The 22,048-nt window shown below is 44.7% G+C and overlaps 1 protein-coding gene across 2 annotated transcripts in view; it reads left to right on the forward strand.

Moving 5' to 3' along the window:
- The window catches only part of lrp4 (low density lipoprotein receptor-related protein 4), a 195,021-nt gene that overhangs the window by 87,887 nt on the left and 85,086 nt on the right, over positions 1 to 22,048 (forward strand). The gene's annotated exons all lie outside the window — the stretch shown is intronic.

The following is a 22,048-nucleotide window of genomic DNA, read 5'->3' on the forward strand; positions in this document are numbered from 1 at the left end:
GCTGCTACAGTAAGGGACCATCAGTATTAACTAATTTCATGCGTTCACATTCACACACCTCTGAACAACAGAGGGAGCAATTTGGGGTTCAGTGTCTTGCTCAAGGACACTTCAGCATGTGACTGCAGGAGCTGGGATCGAACCGCCAACCTTCAGATTGATAGACGACCGACTCTACCCGATGAGGCACAGCCGCCCATTGCCCTTCCCTAGTGCTCGGCCCTCGTTGTTGAAGCAGTCTGAGGTGATGTGATTGGCATAAATAAACAAACAAACAAACACCAGCTGTTTTTGGCACATTGGCACATTGTTGAATATAAAAAGCAACCACTGTTTTCTTCCGTCCTCTGGTGCTGGGAAAGAATATAGACCTGTGTGTTGATTTTTGCAACCAACAGTAGATCTGTTGGCGTGTCTGGCTTTAACATTTCACATGTCGACAGCATAACCATAATAGCATAGGAGGAATTCAGACCGCCTCATAAAAGCTCTGCTTACCCAGTAGGTGGGCTACAGAAACAATGCAGAGGCTTTTTCACTAAAGTATGAATGTAGAGACAAGAACAGAACATGTTTTTTATTTTATAGGACCTCTAAGGATCCCTTAAGCTTTGGAACTGTTGCTATACACTTACAAATGTTTTGACTATTATTTAATGACACTGCAGGAACATCTCTAACTCCTAAGATCAAACCACAGACTGTTAAGCAGTGAAAGGACTGAACTCTCATTCCCACATGTATAAAGAAAAAGCTCCCTTTGATTGAAATGTGTTTCTTCTGGGTGTCACTTTTGTAAAGTTCAAGGCCAACTGCAACACATAAAGAACATATTATAGTGTGTTTTTTGCTATTTGAAAGAAATGAAATACTCTGTGTGTGTGAATTGAAAGCTTTGGGATACAGATCTCATAGTCCGAGTCATGTTTGTAGTCCACAGAGGAGAGTGGAAAGCCCATGTGACCGGGCTTCTATTACACTGATTGAATTAAGCGAGTCTGATCGTAAAAACAGAGGAGTGAAATTTTATGGCTGAGACGACGGGTTTCTAAACGCAGCGAGGAATTGAATTTATGGAGGTTTCGATGCCACGGTGCCGTGGAGAGAGAGAGAGAGCGATTTCCACAATTCAGCAGTAACAGCAGACGTGTGTGTTACCGTGAGAATGAAGATTACAATGAACACGCACAGAAACACATAATACTTCTGTTTCAGCAGGATCGGCAGTGTAGTCTGTGGCATCCTGACTCTGTTTGAACTTAAACCAATTTATCATTTATACCAATTTAACCGTGTCCCAGAGAAAGAGCATTTGTTCGGAGGAGCTGTGGAGGAATGTGTGTGTGTGTGTGCGTGTGTTTGTGTTTGTGTGTGAAACTCAAGAGAGTAGGAGCAGAGGCACAGTGGCCGACTGTGCCTATGAAGCAATCTGTAAACTTCCAGTCCAATTAGGAAGTGGGAATCACTTGGAAACTGTTTAGTGCAGATGTGGCTGTTCTGTGTGAGTGAGTAAGTGTGTGTTCTCGTGTCCTGTGCTTGTGTTCCCCCATATAAAGTTTCATAGCTGCTCTGAGACCAAAGAGGGAGTGGAGAGGAGCATGCATGATTTCTCTTTGTGCAGGCCAGTGTGTGTATGTATATGTGTGTGTGTTTGAGTAAAGGATAAAATATGGGGTGTTGTGAATGTCAGTGTTGGAACTCTATCTAGCTTGAAGGGAGTTGCTGGTGGGTGAAGGTGAGGAGGAAATGGTCTTTACAGCCGGCAGCTCCCCTCTTCACCCCCGTGTGTAACATCTGTCTGTTTATAGTAGACCACACTTGGTAGAGGTAGAGTAGGGGGGTGGATGGGGACAAGGTGTAATAGCTGGGTAACAATAAATCTACCTTTTTAAAAACGTACTTTCTGAAGCACAAGGTGAAGTTGTTCCTAAATGGCGGTGGTACAGTTTGACCTTCTGGGTGTTTTGTAACTACTCTTCCAGTTTATTTAAATGGATTTAACGACCACCTGGAGGCGCTCTGCTGGAGGCGTCATGTTGCAGTTATTTCAAAAGTATGTTTATTGATAAGGTAGAATGAAACAAACTTTGCAGAACACAAAATGTGGATATGCTAAGAGACTTGCCCATGTGGCGACACATTTGATTTGATGTCTTTATTTCGAACATGTAAAAGTAAAAATACAAAAAAAAAATCATACAAGTAGAAAAGAAGAAACTGTTATACAAAAGAAACAAAATCAATATTAGCAAGCAGTGAAACAATTTACTTTACATGTGCAAAAAGGAGTAGGAAGAAGTTCAAACTTATCTAATCCTCTCCCTTCATTCACTATAATCTGTCATTAGTGCACTCCCATAAGTCAAATCTTCATATATTATCTTCATATTTACACCGACGAACAAAAGTAAACCCCTCGTGATTCTCAGCACTTGTCTTCCTCCTTGTACCTCATGAAAATCATTTCTTTGTACTTCTTCTTGAACTGAATTATGTTCTGACATTGCTGTAGCTCCATATTGAGACTGTTCCAAAGTTTTACACCACAGACTGAAATACAAAAACTTATCCTTGTGGTCCGAACACTCACCATCTTTAATCTTAACTTCCCTCATAAGTTATAACCCCCCTGCCTACAAAATGAGTCCAAACGAAGCGGCAACCTTCGGTCTAAAAATATGAGTCCAATGCAGAAGTGCTTAAAACTGCAGTTCATCGAGGATCCCCTTAAGGCTGGCTCCAGAAGTACTGGAAACCGCATACACACCCATTCAACAAAGCCGATCATTACAGCAGAAATAAACATGTTTACAGCCTGGTACAAAAAGACGAGTGTGGTCTGGATAGCTCATCACCTGATTGGCACACACTCTACAGGGGTGATTTTTTTCTAACACGGCTATTTTGAAGATATAGAGATTACAAGTCTTCCAATGAGAGGCACAGCTGACTTGATTGACAGGCGGGACACTGTAGCTGTTGGCGAGGAGGCTCAAAGCCCCGCCTCTTTACATCACACTCGCTCGACAGCAGCAATTTGGCTCTCGCCGACGATTGGCCTCAAAACAGCGCTTCAGAAACAGATGGGTGACGTCACGGACACAACCTCCATTTTTTATACAGTCTATGATTGTCACAGAAGATATGATCTGATTTATGGTTGAAATAAACAAGCACTATAAAGGAACCATCCATCCATCCATCCATCCATCCATCCATCCATCCATCCATCCATCCATCCATCCATCCATCCATTATCTTGTCACGGGGGGATGAATCCAATCCCAGCTGACTTCGGGCCGAAGGCAGGGTACACCCTGGACAGGTCGCCAACCTATCAAAGGGTAAACATGGAAAGACAGACAACCATTCATGCACACACTCACACCTACGGGCAATCTAGAGTGACCATTCAACCTGATGAGCATGTTTTTGGACTCTGGGAGAAAGCTGGAGTACCTGGAGAGAACCCATGCATGCATGGGAATAACATGCAAACTCCACACAGAAAGGCTGCTTCTCAACCGGGGACTCAAACAAGGAACCTTCTCACTGTGAGGCAACAGCGGTACCCACTGCAACACTATGCAGCCCTATAAAGGAACCATGCACAGAAAAAATATAGATATGACAGTCCTCACAGTAACTGAAAAAGTTAGCAGAGTGACTTTAAAGACTAATATATGAACAGGACATGATGTCTCTAATCCAGTGTGTGTGTAGAGATGGGCAGAATCCTTCAATAAAAGTAAGACGGTCTCAAACTGGGTCTGCATTTCTCACTCAGACTGTAGATGATCTGAAGCCACCTTTAAATGCTCCCAGATCACCTGCTAATTGAACTCCTTTTGGCTTCAGGTGTACATGCATTTCACTCTGTTCCATTATCCAGCGTACATCAGGGGGTTGGGAAATCAACTACTAAATCAAGAACATGCCCTCAGGCTTAGTTTCTCTCTGCACTGGCAGCCTGGTTCGTTCACTCACACGACTGGAGACGCTTCACCTGTTTGGCTGACAAGCTCACACTTTAACTTCTCTCATTCTGCACTGATGTGTCAGACTATAGCATATTATAGTGGAAATCACAACACAGCTTTGACGGCAATATACAGAACAACACAATATAATATGATATGATACATTTTGTTGGTGTAATTTCTGCACGTTTGTGTCTTTTCTTGCATGAAACCTCTCATGCTGGAGTCCCCTGTAAAGTAGAAATTGTACATCAGTGGGAATACAAGCTTCTCATCTTTGGAAGTCTTCACTGACCATAATACAGGTATCCATGGTTGTGTTGTGACCACACTTTTATCTGTGAAGTGCAGGGAGAGCATGTGAGGGGGTCACACATCTCAAGGACAGGACACTAATTATCCCTGATGAAATGTAACAAAGGCATAGCTCACGGTCGTTTCATTAAATTACTAACACTCCTCTTTCATTCATACAGCTGTGAGGGGGCGTACACACCTCCTGGACCGGACACACTCACAGTAACAGTTTTTACTATGTTTGATTGCACGCCAAATGTACGAGCTGTGGGGGGGGGCATGAAGAGCTGCTCAATTAGAGGAATATATATGTTTATGTTTTTGGCTGCCAGCTCTGTATCCATAAACCCTCATGAGGAGAAGCAAGGTCACGCTCTGCCTTTGTGGATCTGGTTCCTATGGAAATGGCAGCGAGCGTTCATTGTGCTGTGCTGTGCAGTCGGAGGAAGAAGGCAGCCTGAAGTGGAAGGAGGATGAATGAAGGAGAAGGAGGGGGAATGTGATAGAAAGGGAAATGCATGCTTCATATTCTGGTCTTGGCTTTGAGCTAACCCTTATCCTCCTCTCTTCATAACACCTCAAAGCTCCTCGGTTAAAGGATGAGTCGGTTTCTCTTGGACCGTCCTCAAAAGACGTGTTTTCAAACAATCAGACAAACAGATTAAAACCAGACAAACACTCTACAATGCATTAACACAATGATGAGTGTTTTCAGACCAACACTTACATGGGACTTTTCAGAACTTAGCACAGAGGCAGGACCTTTGGACAGTTGGAGTCATGTGACCAAGGTTTTTCCTTGGCAATCACTGAATCAAGGATTCTCCTCCTCCTCTCCTCATCCATGTTGTCTTTCTGGTCCTCTGGAAACCTCTGACCTGTTGACTCCAGGCCTGGCTCCGCTCATCATGACAGTTTGTTGTCATAGTTAAGTTAAAAAAACGACCTGGTGATTCCAAAGTGTTTTATTTTGAAAATTACCTGACTTCCTGTCCCGCTCCATCTGCTCTGTGCAGATTGATGCATTGTGCTCCGGCATCCGGCAAAAATAGAAGTCTTGTGTATCTGATCCGTTGCGTTCCAACCCACCACAACAGAGTGGATCCAGTGGAAGCTAACACATTGACTAGAATAGAAACCTATCAGATCCAGTAAATCTGCTGGATCGGGATATGATTGTACGTATCATGGGAAATCTGACATCGGCTACGGTTACAAGCTGAAAAATCCGAACATGTAGAAAATGCATATATAGCTGATTAATGCATATATGTGCATTTCAGTTCATGCTCCCTGATGCCTTCCTCCTCTTTGTTAGGGAAGTTCAGGGTTTTGGTTTGAAACCCTGGGTCCAGCTTCCTCTGTGCAGACCAAAGTTTATAACCAGCCAAAAGTTTGCCGACCATCAGGGAGCATCGGGTCGTGCTCAGCCCACATGTCCTGTACACTTTAAGGTTACTTCAAAATCGTCCATGAGACTAACAAACTGTTAGTCTCTTCTTGATCTCAGAATAAAAACAAACATCAACTTCCATTTGTGAGCCGTTAATAAGCTCTCCGTTATATCATGACTTGTTCATCCGTTCATTAGCTCACCACATTACATAAATCATCCTCAGACTGTAAGAACAGCTGAACTTTTAACACCAGCACGTCTTCTTTTGTAGTGGGGGAATCCTTTTGTGGTGAAATAATCCAGTTAGGAGTAGTCACGATGTGACGCACCGAAAGTATGAGTGCTTCAAGTGTTTGATTGTTCAGCCAACTGCAAATGCTGTTGTGGAAAACTCCAGTAATCATGCATCATGTATGGATTAAATCAGTGTTTTTATCACAGCTTTAAACTGAAGAGCCAAATGTTGATGCACTGGCGAGCGTCTGGTGCAGCCCTGCTTTGTTCCAAGCTTGTGGTGGTTCGGTTCCTGAAATGCAAAATTAAAACAAACATCCAGTTAAGAGTTTTTAGTGCAACTGGTCTATCCATGATGCACCCAGTACAGTTTTTCCCCTCCGAGCGTGGCCTTCTGAACTCTGCCCTGCAAACCAACGAGGCCGACGCTCTAATTGAATCTGACTGAAGCTTTTGTCTTCTCTTGTATCTTATCTTGCTCCCAATTTCCTGCTCTCTTCCTGGTTCAAGGCAATAGAATTTATGATGGCACACTGAAGCTCTGTTTTTAACAACAGTAACACACACACACACACACACACACACACACACACACACACACACACACACGATAGATAAGACATGACAACCTTGGAAGACTTCTTCAGTTATTTCACCATCCATCTCCTCACTCCTACTCCTCCTCCCTCGCAGTTTTTGGGTAATCCTTGAAGTTATTTCTCTCTCTCTGCATTTCACTTACATTGAAGTAAGCAAGATGTGACACGCACACACACACTCACACACATACACACACACACAGAGACATAAACACACTCACAGATGCAGGGGCAAACTGCTGGCGTCCTGCTGAGTTGAAAGCGGCTGAGGTTGTGAAAGAGTAAATGCTCTCGGCCAGAATGAGGAGAGGGGACTGCAGAGGAGATAGAAGTGCGTGTGTGTGCATTTGTGTGTGTGTGTGTGTGTTTGTGTGTGTGTGTGTGTGTGTGTGTGTGTTGTAGGCTGGATGTGAGATGAAATGGAAAAGGAAAAATCTCTGTTGTGCGTGATTGAAGGCGCTGCATGATGTTTGGTTTCCTCCGCCGTCGGCTCACACGAGTCTGTGAGGTTTGGGGAAAAGAGTGTGTACTTTCAACTGGAACACACACTCACAGGTACATGCACACTTGCACTCGTGTGAGAACCCTCGATTGGATGCATTTCAGGATATCTGTCAGGAATAGCAGGGCCTCCTGGTGGCTTTATATTTACCATATTTATGAGAAGAATCCATTTGAACAGCGGCTCATGAATTCTCACCCATGCTGACATTTTCAGAAAGTTTGGAGCCGGTGGAAGTTACTTTAAACTCAACTTCATCTTGTTCGTTCACATCTGGTGCATCATGAAAAGATGTCCAAGTACAAGATGCAGTTCTGAATCAGGAATGTGGAGAAGTCTGACGTTGCTGTAAAGCATCTGGACTAAGATTTTATATGTAAAGTTTTTTTTCTATATTTATAACAGCATACATATAAAAGACATACATGCATGCACACAAAAAACAACAACAAAAAACAACTGCCAGAAAAAGAGATGTGCATGTCAGTCCATCCATACATTGATTATTAAATTAAAATCCTTCTTTTAACCTACAAAGCCCTTAAAAATCAGGCACCCTCGTATCTTAAAGAGCTCATAGTGCCCTATTACCCCTCTAGAACTCTACGCTCCCAACATGCAGGCCTGCTCATTGTACCTTAAGTCTCTAAAAGTAGTATGGGAGGTAGAACCTTCAGTTACCAGGCCCCTCTCCTTTGGAATCATCTACCAGTCAGGGTCCGGGAGACACCCTCTCTACTTTTAAGATTCGGCTCCAACGTTCCCTTTTTGATAAAGCTTATAGTTAGAGCTGGATCAGGCTTGGACCAGCTCTTAGTTATGCTGCTATAGGCCTAGACTACTGGGGGAACTGGCGCACTGACACATTGGGATCCTATCCCACCCGCTTCCTCCCAACCCCTTCATCACTTACTTTAACTCTCCCCGTCCCATTAAAGTTACTAACCATTGACTTTTCTGGAGTCACTGAGCTCCCTTGTCTCGTAGGTCCCTCTGAGCTGCCGTAGACGTCCTCCTGGTGCGGACGTTCTGGACTCCAGCGGCAACAGCTTCTAATACTCGTCTCATCACTGTCACCACTCTCTCTTACTTCCCTCTATCCCTCTTTCAGGACCCAACATGGTCTCAGCAGACGTGTGTCTAACATGAGTCTGGTCCTGCTGGAGGTTTCTGCCTGTTAAAAGGAAGTTTTTCCTCGCCACTGTAACTAGCTAAATACTGCGATGTGCAATGCTCATGGTGGATTAAGGTGGGGTCAGACTGAGTCTTACCCTGTCTTGGTGTTAGGTCTCTGTTCATAATTTGACATAGAGTGGTCTAGACCTCCTATGTTTGTAAAAGCGTCTTGAGATAATGTTTGTTGTGATTTGGCGCTATACAAATAAAGGTTGATTGATTGATTGATATAGAGTCCACAGATACCCCTTTTTGACCAGCAAAAACCTGGTCCAAGTTCCGGGGGCTCACACTGGTTTGGAGCTGATTCAACTTGTGAACTAACTCGGCACCAGTTTGTTTTTCCACTAGCTGGAGCCCGTAGAAGAACCATGTCATGACGTCACTTCTACTTGTGACCGCTTTTCCCTTTTGTTGGTCCTGTTAATCCTTTTTAAGCTTTTTTTAGCTTGTTACTTATTTGGTCAACGCTTCTGTCGAACCTCGCCGTTGGCAGCTCACACTGGATCTCTTCTGAAATGGATTTAGTCCTGGTTGATCCCTCCATCTTGTTTTGGATCTCCTGCGAAGTCCAAACCACAAGGAGGCAGGTTGTTTCCTCGACAGACCACTGCAAAGCCTTGGAATCAATTAGCTTTGTCTTTGTCATTTTTTTGCTGCAGGAAAATGGTGGAAACTGGTTTGGTTTGTCTTTTTGGTCACGGCAAAATAAGGAGAAGAGCAGCCTCAAGCTCAATGAGAGTGACCCACTAACTACTAACACTAGCACTACACCCCTGCATACAACACTGTCCAGCAAGCACACTGTTCCTACTGGAGCAGGGGGGTCCAAAATAATCAACTTTTCCTTCTTCATTATTATAATCTCTGTTCTTTTGATGTAAACATTACACTCTGTGCCAGGTGAATGGGTAACCTGTGTGTTTGGTGTGTCTGCAGCAGGTTTCAGGGCTTAAAGAGTCAAATATTGGGCCCCACTTTGAGACTCATCACGGTGAAAAACACAACAGCTGTTTTTGTGAAAAGATAGTTCATGTAATGTGAACACTTTCAGAATGTACTTGTACTTTTTTGCACTAAAAAAAAGGGAAAAATGCAGAGTTGTCTTTCGTTCATTCTTACAATGAAAAGTCAACTTTTAGATTTAACTTTATTTCAACAACATTAAAAGACTGTCCTCATTCTCTCTTTCCTCACCTGAACTGGCCCTGGGTTAGGGATATTTTGAGCCTTGAGTCAACATCAGTTAAACCTTGACCATTTAAATGTGACAAAGAGTCACATGTGTTTACTTGTTGGAAATAACGGCCTCGGCTGACTCTCGACCCAACAGTAAATATTGTGCCATGCACGGATGTCAATAGTCAATGTTATCTGCTGTTGCGTCTTATCTTTATTGCATCAATTTAAAGCTGGCATGCTCTTTTACCTCACTACTCATTCAGAGAAAAGGGTTATTGTTGGGAAGAGGAAGTAGCTTGATTAACAAACTCTGATTATCTGCAGTTAATGTAATGCTCTGCTACCCAGATGTAAACAAGCACAGATGACAGACGACAGTTGCATGCACTCAAACATATCAATGCATAACCAGCATAGGCATGTGGGTGTTAATCTGCAAGAAGGACAGAAGACTGGTGGTGCTAGCTCTGCCGATGGTAGCCACACTCTGCTAACGTGTTTCACAGCATCTACCTGCAGACGCAGTGACCCCGTGTTTATCTGAGTCTGAGTGTTTTCTTGAAACTCGTCTTCAGAAGTTTTAAAAAGTTAGAATTAGTCACGGTGCCTTTGCTCCAAATGTCAGAGAGCTCAAAGTAACCCTCAGAAGGGCATTGATACAAACTCTCTCTCCCACATAAACCACCAAATATAAGAAATACCCCCTCCCTGCTTTAATCCACCACTCTTTGGAGTCTCAGCCAATCAGAGAGCGGCTCTGACCGCGGGAGCTCAGCCGATCTGAAAGCAGGAGCAGAGAAGATTAGGACCACATCCCCTCCTTCTCTATGTGTCAATTTCTCTCTCTATCCCTTCATCTTTGCCTCCTTCCATACCTCCCTCTGCCTCTGCATCCTTCTCTTCTTTGCCCTCTGACTGCAGGAAACCTGCAGACCCGACTCCCTCTCCTTTTTCACTCCAGACTTTCTCATTTATTTCTCACCATGTGGTTGAGTTTGTTCCTTCACTTAGTGTGTCTGTCTTCCTGTCGCCTTTCTTCTCGTCTTGTTGCTTTTTCCTTTTACCCTCCGTCAGTGTCAGGATATGACCCGAGCTGTTTGGACGCATTAGCATAATCCTCCTCTTCTCTTTCTTCATTCTCCTCCAGGCCAATGCCTGCTCTGTCCTCTCCTCCGCCTCCTTCCTAAATATTTACTCCGTGCTCAGTAAATGAGGCGAGCACACTTGTTCACACAGAGGAGGACATGATTAGAGGCTGATTGAGGGCAGAGAAAGAGACAGGAATAAGAGGAGAGACAAAGAGGGGGCTGGTCTGGGGCCAGACTTTACTTTCTAATAAGCTTGTTGGAGCAGGTTTTAAAAATGTCCTCTGTATAAATAACACAACAGAGGTGACAGATAGAAGTTTGACAGTGATATTTTAAACTCTCTTGTGTTTCTAAAACAGTCAAATGAACAGTTTTGCATTTTCTGATAAATTAGAAAAATGACATTTTCACCCGGAGACTATTAAAAACAGGCCGAGCATGGGAGACGTCTTCAAAGTAATTTTTTTACTTTTCATCCTCCCGCCATTTTTCACCCCTATGATTATCTACCGTCAGCATAAACCTGAAAGAACGAGGCCTTGCAGACGCTGCACAGCGGCTTCTGCTCCTTTGTGGCAGGACTTTGCTGACCTTATTAAAGCAGAAGTCATTTGCTTCCCTGTTTTGACAGTTGCAAGATAAACATTGGATATTACTCCACGCTTTGTTCACAGTATAAGGTATTCTTCCTTTCATTGTGCGTCTCCTGGCAAACATTGCATTGCTAAGGCAACCCTGTCTTGTTTTGATGGAGAACTTGCACTGGGGACCTTGTTGCACCTTCACAGTGAAAGCGGCGGTTACAGATGTGAATGGAAACCTTTAAAGCTCTAGTGAGGAGGAGATTGTAGCTGATGTTGATATTTCTGCTGCTTTATCACCTACTGAAGCCGAATCAATGTCAATGTTTCATGATTTAGAGTGAAACAGCCCTTTAAAACCTGCTGAGGCAAGTTTTTATTTGCCATTTCAGTCAGACAACTCACATTTACTTAAGATAAAGTTTACTGCAGCATAAGTATTGTGTTTGGCTTATGGGCTCCGAACCTCATTACTCCTCTTAGATTATTTAAATGCAGAGAATTGAGGAGTAATGAGATAGGACTAACCCCCCGGAGCCCACAGGTGGATGCCGAGTGAGGAGGTGGGTATGAAGTTTGCACACAGTACTGAGCAGGACAGCAGGAGCACAAGCAAAGCAGAGGCAGAGACAGGGAGACTTGCAGCTTAAATAAACCACCAAATGAGGATGTTGAGATCAGCTGATAGAGAGGACGGTGACGTGTCAGTATGAATGAGCACAGCTCGAGTTGTCTGCCTGAAATGGAGTGATGCCTGCGAGCTAGTTCAGGCAGACAACTCAAGCTGCAGTGCTATACATGTCACATGTCCCACTCTCATAACCATCATCCAATCCTGCCCTCTGCCTCTCAAATTAGCGGTCTATTTAAACTGGGAAAATCTCCCATCTCTCCCTCTGCCTTTCAATGCCTCTGCTGCCCTGCATGCCTATTGCTGAATTTTCTTGCATCCCCACCGCCACCCCAGCATCCACCTGCAGGCTCCGGGGGGTGTTCAGTATGTTTTGCTCATCACTCCACAATGTCTGCATGTAAGCTTATCTGCAGGGAGTGATGAGGCCGGAGCCTGGGCGCCAAACTTGAATATGTATTTGCTGCTACAATAAATAATTTAAACGGGAGTTGTCTGCCTGAACTAGCTTGCAGGCGGCACTCCATTTTTAATAAAGCGGCAACTTCCAGTCTAAAAATGTGAGGCCAATGCAGAAGTGCTAAAAACTGCAGTTCATCAAGGATCCACTTGAGGCTGGCTCAGGAAGTGCCAGAAACCACATACACACCAATTCAAGAAAGCCGATCTTTAGTCTGGATAGCTCATTTCTCCATTAGGGCACACACTGTACTGGGGTGAATTTTTTCATAAAGCTGCAATTTTGAAGATATTAATATTATGAGTTTTCCATTAAAAGAGGCACAGCTGACTTGATGGACAAGCGGGAACACTGTAGCTGTTGACTAGGAGGCTCACAGCCCGCCTCTTTACGTCACACTTGCTCAACAGCAGTTTTGTTGAGTTCAACATTTCCAATATGGCTGCAAACGATTGGCCTCAAAGCAGTGCTTCAGAAACAGATAATAATGATAGCGCATTTTATTTATAGGCGCCTTTCTTGACACTCAAGGTCACCTTACTTTTAGGCACCTGGATGTGCCTAAAAGTAGCCTTAAAACCTGGGGGGACCGAGCTTTTGCAGCAGCAGCCTCCAAGCTCTGGAATGGCTTGCCACATTAAGATCGGCGTCCACTGTTGGATGTTTTAAATCTTTGTTGAAGACACATCTCTTCTCTTTGGCCTTCTCCTCGTGAGGAGGACAGTAATATCCTGATATGTTGTTGTTTATTTTTGTCTTTGTGTACTTTGTACTTTGTACTTTTTACCTTGTAAAGCACTTTGGCCGACACTGGTTGTTTTTAAATGTGCTATATAAATAAAGTTGACTTGACTTGACTTACAACATTAAAACAGAGTTTGAATAACAAACAGTTAATAAAATACAATTTAAAAAGTTTAAAGTGAATGGACAGTGGAGTTGTGGTCAGATGGAGTAAGCCAGTTTAAACAGATGAGGTCTGAGTTTGGGTTTAAAATGTGGGAGTGAGTCAGTGTTGGAGAGAGTTCCAGAGCTGGGGAGCAGAGCGGCTGAAGGCTCTGCTCACCATGGTAACAAGGCGAGCAGGGGGGGACAGTGAGATGGATGGAGGAGGAGGATCTGAGGGTGCAGACGGGTGTGGCAGTATGGAGGAGGTCAGAGAGATGGTTGTGTATGGATTTGAAGGTGAGGAGAAGTATTTTGGATGGGTGACTTCACGGATACTACGCCCATTATTTATACAGCCTATGGTTTTAATAGCAGTGCCTCATATGACCTGACAAAGCAAATAACTGTGACTCCAAATAAAAAGAAGCTCAAACTTCCACTGTTGTCACACCACAGTCATAATCTTATCAATTCACAGATGTGTCCTCGCCTCTGCAAACAACTGTTGCAATGAAGAAAAGTTCATTTGTTTCTTTCATTAGCTTGAGAAACAATGCGCCCTTGTGCCAGCTCAGAACAAAGAGCACCAGGTACACAGCTGTTCTTCAGAGCTGCCAAAGTCAACACAAACTCAAAGTTTCCTCTAACTGCTCTAACAATGAACAAGAACAGAGGTGAACTGGAACGTCTGAGTTTGTATAATTATACCATTTTGGTTGCCATCATGTGACCGTCCCTGCACAGGTCAGAGGGATATAGAATGACTTAAACAAATATATTGAACAGCTGAAGAAACACAGCAGGGTTAAGGCTCACATGAAGGTATAGAGGCAGAAATACCTGATAGATAATCCTGTCTGATTTATTCTTACAAACTGGCAACAGGAGTCGATCTTTTTCTCTCAGACTATTAATCACTCAGTAAAATGATATGGAGATGAGTGTGTTGAAGCGTTGCTTTCCTGTATTTCACATCAGTATAATTTACAGCCGTGCACCTCCAATATTTTCATTTGGCTTTTTTTTGACAGCCAGACAAAATAAACAGTTTGCAGACATCGCCCCCGGGGCTCAGTGAACCTGCGGTATACACTTGTCATTGTGTTGACGTTTCCATTTTATAGGCCAAATAACTAACAGACTTATTGAAGTTATGATGTATAGGTTTGTTAGTTTCAGCCTGAGAAACAAAAGCAGCTTTTAAGAAGACAAAAAGAAATGACCAAAGCAGCGTGGGATAGAAAACACGTGAATTAGTGACTTTGACAAGGTCGTGATTTAAATAATAATGAATTTTATTTATATAGCGCTTTTCAAGCAGGTCAGTGAGGTAGGAAGGGGCCTGGTGGTGGAAGAGGTCAGTGAGGTAGGAAGGGTCCTGGTGGTGGAGGAGGTCAGTGAGGTAGGAAGGGGCCTGGTGGTGGAGGAGGTCAGTGAGGTAGGAAGGGGCCTGGTGGTGGAGGAGGTCAGTGAGGTAGGAAGGGGTCTGGTGGTGGAGGAGGTCAGCGAGTTATGAAGGGGCCTGGTGGTGGAGGAGGTCAGTGAGGTAGGAAGGGGCCTGGTGGTGGAGGAGGTCAGTGAGGTAGGAAGGGGCCTGGTGGTGGAGGAGGTCAGTGAGGTAGGAAGGGGCCTGGTGGTGGAGGAGGTCAGTGAGGTAGGAAGGGGCCTGGTTGTGGAGGAGGTCAGCGAGTTAGGAAGGGGCCTGGTGGTGGAGGAGGTCAGTGAGGTAGGAAGGGGCCTGGTGGTGGAGGAGGTCAGTGAGGTAGGAAGGGGCCTGGTGGTGGAGGAGGTCAGTGAGGTAGGAAGGGGCCTGGTGGTGGAGGAGGTCAGTGAGGTAGGAGGGGGCCTGGTGGTGGAGGAGGTCAATGAGGTAGGAAGGGGCCTGGTGGTGGAAGAGGTCAGTGAGGTAGGAAGGGGCCTGGTGGTGGAGGAGGTCAGTGAGGTAGGAAGGGGCCTGGTGGTGGAGGAGGTCAGTGAGGTAGGAAGGGGCCTGGTGGTGGAGGAGGTCAGTGAGGTACGAAGGGGCCTGGTGGTGGAGGAGGTCAGTAAGGTAGGAAGGGGCCTGGTGGTGGAGGGCTTTGTGGGTGAGGAGGAGGAGGATTTTAAACTGTATGCGGTAGGGTAAGGGATGGGGAGCCAATGAAGATGTTGGAGGACGGGGGTGATGTGGTCATGGGAGCGGGTGCAGGTGAGGAGGTGTGCAGCAGAGTTTTGAATGTATTGCAGTTTATGGAGGACTTTGGATGATGTGCCGAACAGGATGCTATTATAGTAATCTAAACGGGATGTGATGAATACGTGGATAAGGGTTTTTGAGGCAGAGAAAGAGAGGAATGGACGGAGGCGGGCAATGTTTCGGAGGTGGAGGAAGGCCGTTTTAGTGAGCTGAGTGACGTGGTGTTGAAAAGAAAGGTTGCTGTCAAAAATGATTCCAAGGTTACGGATGTGAGGTGCAAGGTGAGAGTGAAATTTGGAATGGGATTTGTGAGGGACTTGGGGCCGATGATTATGAGGTCGGATTTGTCGTAGTTCAGTGATAGGAAGCTGGTATGCATCCATGTTTTTATTTCAGAGAGGCAGTTTGTGATAGTGGAGTGTGTTACAGTGGTTATGGATTTGGTGGAAATATAGAGCAGGATGTCATCAGCGTAGCAGTGAAAATGAAGGCCATGTTGACGGATGATGTTACCAAGGGGGAGCAAGTAAATGATGAACAGGAGGGGACCGAGCACCGAACCCTGGGGGACGCCTTGAGCCATTTGATGGGATTCATTCTGCTGGATTTTGTGAAGCTTGTCTTCCTTTTCAGGCCTAAATTGGAAATAGAGCCTCAAGGTTATTCGCTGACTTGTTGATCATCTCCCTCACAAAGAGAGCGTCGAGCTTCATTGTTGACTTTGTAAACGTTTGAACTTTGAAGCAGACAAACACATTCACCTACCGGTCACATAACCAGACAGACAACCGCAGCTGTGTTTGCTTTGGTTGAATCACTTTTGTGTGTGTGCCAAAGTGCACGTGTGTGGGCACGATGTAACCTGCTCGCACTTGGCTCACACTGCTGTTATAAAATCAAACCTGCAGTGACACACAGTCTCAATTGTTTTTGTCTTGCTGGCGGCTTTAATCTACAACTCATTCAGGCCTGCACTGAACATGAGAAGTGGATGTATCCATCGTGATGTCTCTCAGTGGTTTGCAGACTGACGTTCTGAATGTCGTGTTTTCACCTCGTTGTTATTCTGGAACCTTCAGTGGGGATATTCGGATCACAGGGTGGATGTGTTCTGCTGAAAGCTTGCATCATTGTTGAAATTGCTGTTGTAGCAAATTGTCAATCAGAGTTAACTAAGCCCTGAGGCAAATCCTGCGTTTTATCCCAAACGGCGACATCATTTACCAAATGAACATCACACTGTGTTGAAGAGGACTTGGAAGTAGCAATTCAGCCCATAAAGTCATTAGAAAAATGTTAACTGAGGTAATAAATGGGGCGAGAAGTAGCCTCATTATTCCATAGACTTCTATGAAACTTGTTTTTTGCAGCCAGTGGACTTACCCTCTTTTGGACATAGACCAAACTGAGCTTTAAGGTACTTCTTGGCCTCACTTTGAAAAGCTGGCAGAGGCTATGTCCACTTTGTAAATCCAAGTCTATGATCAGACCTCTGTTCTTGCTATGAAGATGGAGAGGCATAAAGACAGACAGCCTTGTAAATGACTGAACATCTGGTTCTGATGACCTCTGGTCTAGGGATGGGCGCTTCAAGGCAGAATACTTTTCAAAAGTCACAGGTATCTATTTGGCGATTATTTGTGATGCTTTATGTACATCGGTTGAAAATTCAATCATATAATCACAGTGCTCATGATTTGGGTGCAGCACTGACAGCGGGTTTCATTGTGTTAGCTGGTCCTGTTAACATTCCTTTAGCATGGCAGTAGTATTGACCAGAACTGGGTCGAGGTGCTGCTGGTAGCGGGCACTGGCAGCATCAGTCTCAACCATAGACTGTATAAATAATGGACGTAGTATCCGTGACGTCACCCATCTGTTCCTGGGGGCTGTTTTGAAGCCAATCATCGGCGGGAGCCATATTGGAAATACTGAACTCAACCAAACTTAGTGTGAGGTAAAGAGGCGGGGTTTGAGCCTCCTAGCCAACAGCTATGTGTTCCCGCCTGTCAGTCAGTCAGTCATGTCCTTATTTGGGCAAAAACTCATACTCTTAATATCTTCTGAACCAGGGTGTTAGAAACAAATCACCCCTAGTACAGTGTGTGCCGATAGAGAGATTAGCTACGCAGACCCAAGCTGTTTTTTGAACCAGGCTGTAAACATGTTTATTAATGCTGTAAAGATCATCTTTTTTGAATTGGTGTGTATGTGGCTTCTGGTGTTTCCTCAGCCAGCCTCAAGTGGACGCTCAATGAACTGCAGTTTTATAACACTTATTCATGGGCTTCATAGTTTGAAGCTGGAGGTCGCTGCTTGGTCTCAACCTTAATGCCGGTGTTTCTGTGACGCAGTGTGTTTGTTTGAATTTTACAGCCATGCTCAGTCTCTGCAATATCCTGCTTCTGAATCTCACAGCACTACGACTGTATTTCCAGCAACTTCTGCTAACGTTTTCTTCTTCTTCTGTCATTAAATGCAATTTAGCAAACAGCTCTCAGATGCACTACAGCCCCCGTCTGGTGCGAGTATTGTATTGCATCCAGGTACCAGTAAAACAGTGGAAAAAATGTATAGTCAAAATGAGACATGATTCACATTAACCCTCTGATTTCTTGATGAATGCATATTCAAGTATTCCAAACTCTCAACCCATCCCTTATCTGGTCGAGTGAGATCCCAAAGACAAACTACATTTCTTCTCATGTCGGTAAAAGGATCTTACTGTTATGTGGGGTGGATGAGTCATTTTGTCTCCTCTTTTTTCACCTTGCTGTCTCCTGCTCAGGGCTTCATGTCTTTTTGAAAACGGTTCTGTTTTCCTCATTCAGCCCTAATCGTCCCCCGTCCAGTAAACTGCCAAGTCGTGTGAGGAAACACTGAGTAAAGAGGTGAACACGACCTGCTGCATGTGGGTGTCCAAAGAACAGGCGCATTAGGTAACATTACAGAAATTACTACTACATCCAGCCAGTGAGGGAGAATCATAATAGTCTTTAAATGTCATCATTAGACCGCATTAGAGCGTTTCCTGTCACTTAGCCTCTTAAGGAGAGAACGTGTGGGTTCTGTGGATGACAGGATCTGAGTGTGTGTGTCAAACACTCAGCAGAGATTTGTCATAGCAACAGGGAAATGTTTCTGCATGAGTCTGCCTTGATGGACGGTGATGTGTCTTGAGACGATGGTGTCATTTTGAACGTAATGTTCATTCAGTTAAAAGCTCTTACTCAGTGGAGTTTAATAGTCGGCTGTTTATACTTTAAAATATGTTTTATAATTACAGGTCTTTAAATCTCAGAGAGGGTTTTCATTCGTGAGTAATAATTGTAAGTATTCAAACATCATGATCAGACTGTGAGAGTAATTCTAACCTTACAGATAAAAATAACCACACCAAAGTACAGTACATCAAATTGGCTCCACTTTGACCGAGCACGCCATAAAATACTTCTTACACAAGAACACTTTTGCATTAATACCATATAATTTAGATTGATGTCAGGCCCTGAAAGCTATTATTACATTAACATAATTCTGCAGAGCGTTTTCGATGGGTCTCTGAATGCAGGGCGGCGTTGTGGTCGCTGAGAGGCGGGAGGTCTGTTTACTGCAGAGGTGGAGGAGGGGGACGGAGAGAGCCCATCATGCAGGCCGCCGCCGCTGCTATAACACCGAATAAGTTGCCAAGAAAAACTCTGCTGGCATTACCACTCCACTCTGACGGGCTAAAATATGCGCTGGCTACCGACCAGAGCTGCCTTGAATCAGATAAGTAGCCTCTGTCGGGACCAGCTATGCGAGGAAAATAAAGAGTGAGTAGAGGAGGAGAGGCTGATATGGATGAGAGGGGCAGAGGGGATTAGATAGAGGGGAATGATGTTAGGACAGGGCAGGAGGGATACTTCTAAATTCTGAGGAATATAGATTTGAAGTCCTTTTAAAATATTAAAATACCCTGAACAGATTTATTTTACTGTGTTATGATCAGGGACTGCAGAAGTGATACACAAAGTGTTTTTTACCAGACTGAATCAGACAGTTATTCATCCACTCCAACACTCTGCTGGAACCTGCTTTGCTTGAGGAAATCAAGATGAAAAATTGGCCTTTATTTGAGTCTGAAGACAGAAACCAGGCAGGGAACATGTAGGTGCTGAAGAAGTGTGAGAGAGAAGAAGGTTAAAATTAGGGATGCACCGATCCCACTTTTTAGTGCCCGATACCAATATCGATACCTGGGCTTTGGTATCTGCCAATAATGATACCAGCCGATCCGATCCTGGTATTGATTTAACAATCTCTATTCCTTAATGTGAGGATAGAGTCATGTTTTGGCAACTTCAGGTTTTTCTGACTTGATGGTGAACTGTACCTGGGTTCTAAGTGCTAAACCAGAGGCTGGAATCCCTTCATTTCAAGGATCCGGAACAATTAAATTCAATAACCTGTCCATTTTTCCACACTTTGAATCCATTAATAGAAGGTTTCTTGCTTCTTTGCAGTAGACTACAGCTGACGTAACTTCCTCCTTTGGGCTCCCATTATATTTTTCAGGGCGACTGCCATCCGTTGAAACATTACCGCTGCACATGTTGCAAGTTTCTGGCGGAGTTGTTAGCAAACAGGACAAGACTCAGTCTGACCCCACCTTAATCCACCATGAGCATTGCACATTGCAGTATTTAGCTAGTTACAGTGGTGAGGAAAAACTTCCTTTAACAGGCAGAAACCTCCAGCAGGACCAGACTCATGTTAGACAGCCATCATGCCTCGACCGAGTTGGGTCTGGAAAGAGGGATAGAGGGGAGTAAGAGAGAGAAGTGATAGTGATGAGACGAGTAGTAGAAGCTGTTGCCGCTGGAGTCCAGCACGTCCGTATCACCTGGAGTCCGGAACGTCCGCAGCAGGTGGACGTCTACGGCAGCTCAGAGGAATCTACGAGACAAGGGAGCTCAGGGACTCCAGAAAGGTCTATGGTTAGTAACTTTAATGGGACAGGCAGAGTTAAAGTAAGTGATGAGGGGGTTGGGGGGAAGGGGGTGAGCTAGGATCCCAGTGTGTCAGTGCGCCAGTTCCCCTGGCAGTCTAAGCCTATAGCAGCATGACAAAAGCTGGTCCAAGCCTGATCCAGCTCTAACTATAAGCTTTATCAAAAAGGAAAGTTTGAAGCCTACTCTTAAAAGTGGAGAGGGTGTCTGCCTCCCGGACCCTGACTGGTAGATGATTCCAAAGGAGAGGGGCCTGATAAGTGAAGATTCTACCTCCCATACTACTTTTAGAGATTTTAGGTACAACTAGCAAGCCTGCATGTTGGGAGCGTAGAGTTCTAGAGGGGTAATAGGGCACTATGAGCTCTTTAAGATACGAGGGTGCCTGATTTTTAAGGGCTTTGTAGGTTAAAAGAAGGATTTTAAATTCTATTCTACATTTTATTGGGAGCCAGTGTAGAGAAGCTAACACTGGAGAAATGTGCTCCCTCTTCCTAGTTCTAGTCAATACTCGAGCTGCGGCGTTTTGAACTAGCTGAAGAGTCTTTAGAGACTTATTGGGGCAGCCTGATAAGAGGGTAAAAAAGCGGTATGGCTGTGAGTCTGTTGAATGTCCTCTTGGTTTAAAACACAGAGCTAACTAACCGTATTAGACACAAACTGCAGATCAGCACTGTGGATGAAAGTTTCCCGTGGAGATGACAGTAATCTGAAGGTGACCCCTCCTGTTCTTGACTCAGATAAAAGACCCTTATTAAAGCTCCCTGGATGGATTGTTTTCATGACTCTTTCGGACTCCTCTCTGCGGAGTCCACATCTGTTTTTCAGTCAAACACAGTGACCCCTCTCTCCTTCGTTCTCTCTCACTCTCATGTCCATCCTCCCATCCGCTGGGCCGCTGTGATGAGCTGAGTTTAGACAGATATATTGGTCCCATTAGAGCCACTTGATTCGGCTGCTCTGTAGTAATGGAAAGGCCATTAACTCTGCTGCTCAAGGCCACTTAAAGACGCACACATACATCTTCTTAAAGACATGTGACACACACACACACGCACAAGCAGGCCTCTGAGACGTGAATACTCTTTGATCAGGTTACAGTCAATAGAGATGAAAAACTAAGGATGCTCAGGGTTTGAAGTTTTAATCATAATACACCCTCGCATGAAGGTCACGCTCAAAAATCAAAAGAGAAACTTTAACAGATTATTTCTACCTAAATGCATACTTTAAAGGGACAGGGGATTTTTCAGATCTTTTGAAGTGGGGTTCTTTGAGTTACTGGTCAGCTGTAGTTGTATCGCCCACAAGGGATTTTGGTCAGCTCGGCCTCTTTTACCTCTTTTTGACCAACGCGAACCGGCTTGTATTTCAGGGCTGGTGCTCGCACTGGTTGGGAGCTAGTTGAACTCACGAACCAACATGGCACCCGTTTGTTTTTCTGCTCGCTAAAGCCCGTGGAAGAGGCACGTCATGACGTCAGATTTACGTGACTGCTTTCCCAGCAGCGGTAGCATGAACTTTCCCTCACAACAACAACGATGGCGGACATCGGCAGCTTGTCTCCTCGGCCGATCGCTGCTTTGCCTTGGAATCCATTAGTCTCTTTTATTTTTTCGCTGCAGGACAATGGCAGTACATGTTTGTGTTTGTGATCACGGCAATCAGGTCACGACTTAAGTGGTTTGCGGTTCTAGACCAGCAAAGAGTTGGAGCCGGGGGCGCTGTTGGCCTGGCGGTCTAAGCGCCCCACATACAGGCTGCAGTCCTCGTCGCAGGGGTCACAGGTGTCGCCGGTTCGATTCCCAGCCAGTCGACCATTTCCTGCATGTCTTCCCCCTCTCTCTTCTCCCCATATTTCCTGTCT

This window comes from Notolabrus celidotus, chromosome 3 (assembly GCF_009762535.1).
Source record: "Notolabrus celidotus isolate fNotCel1 chromosome 3, fNotCel1.pri, whole genome shotgun sequence".
In the NCBI taxonomy this organism is placed as follows: domain Eukaryota; kingdom Metazoa; phylum Chordata; class Actinopteri; order Labriformes; family Labridae; genus Notolabrus; species Notolabrus celidotus.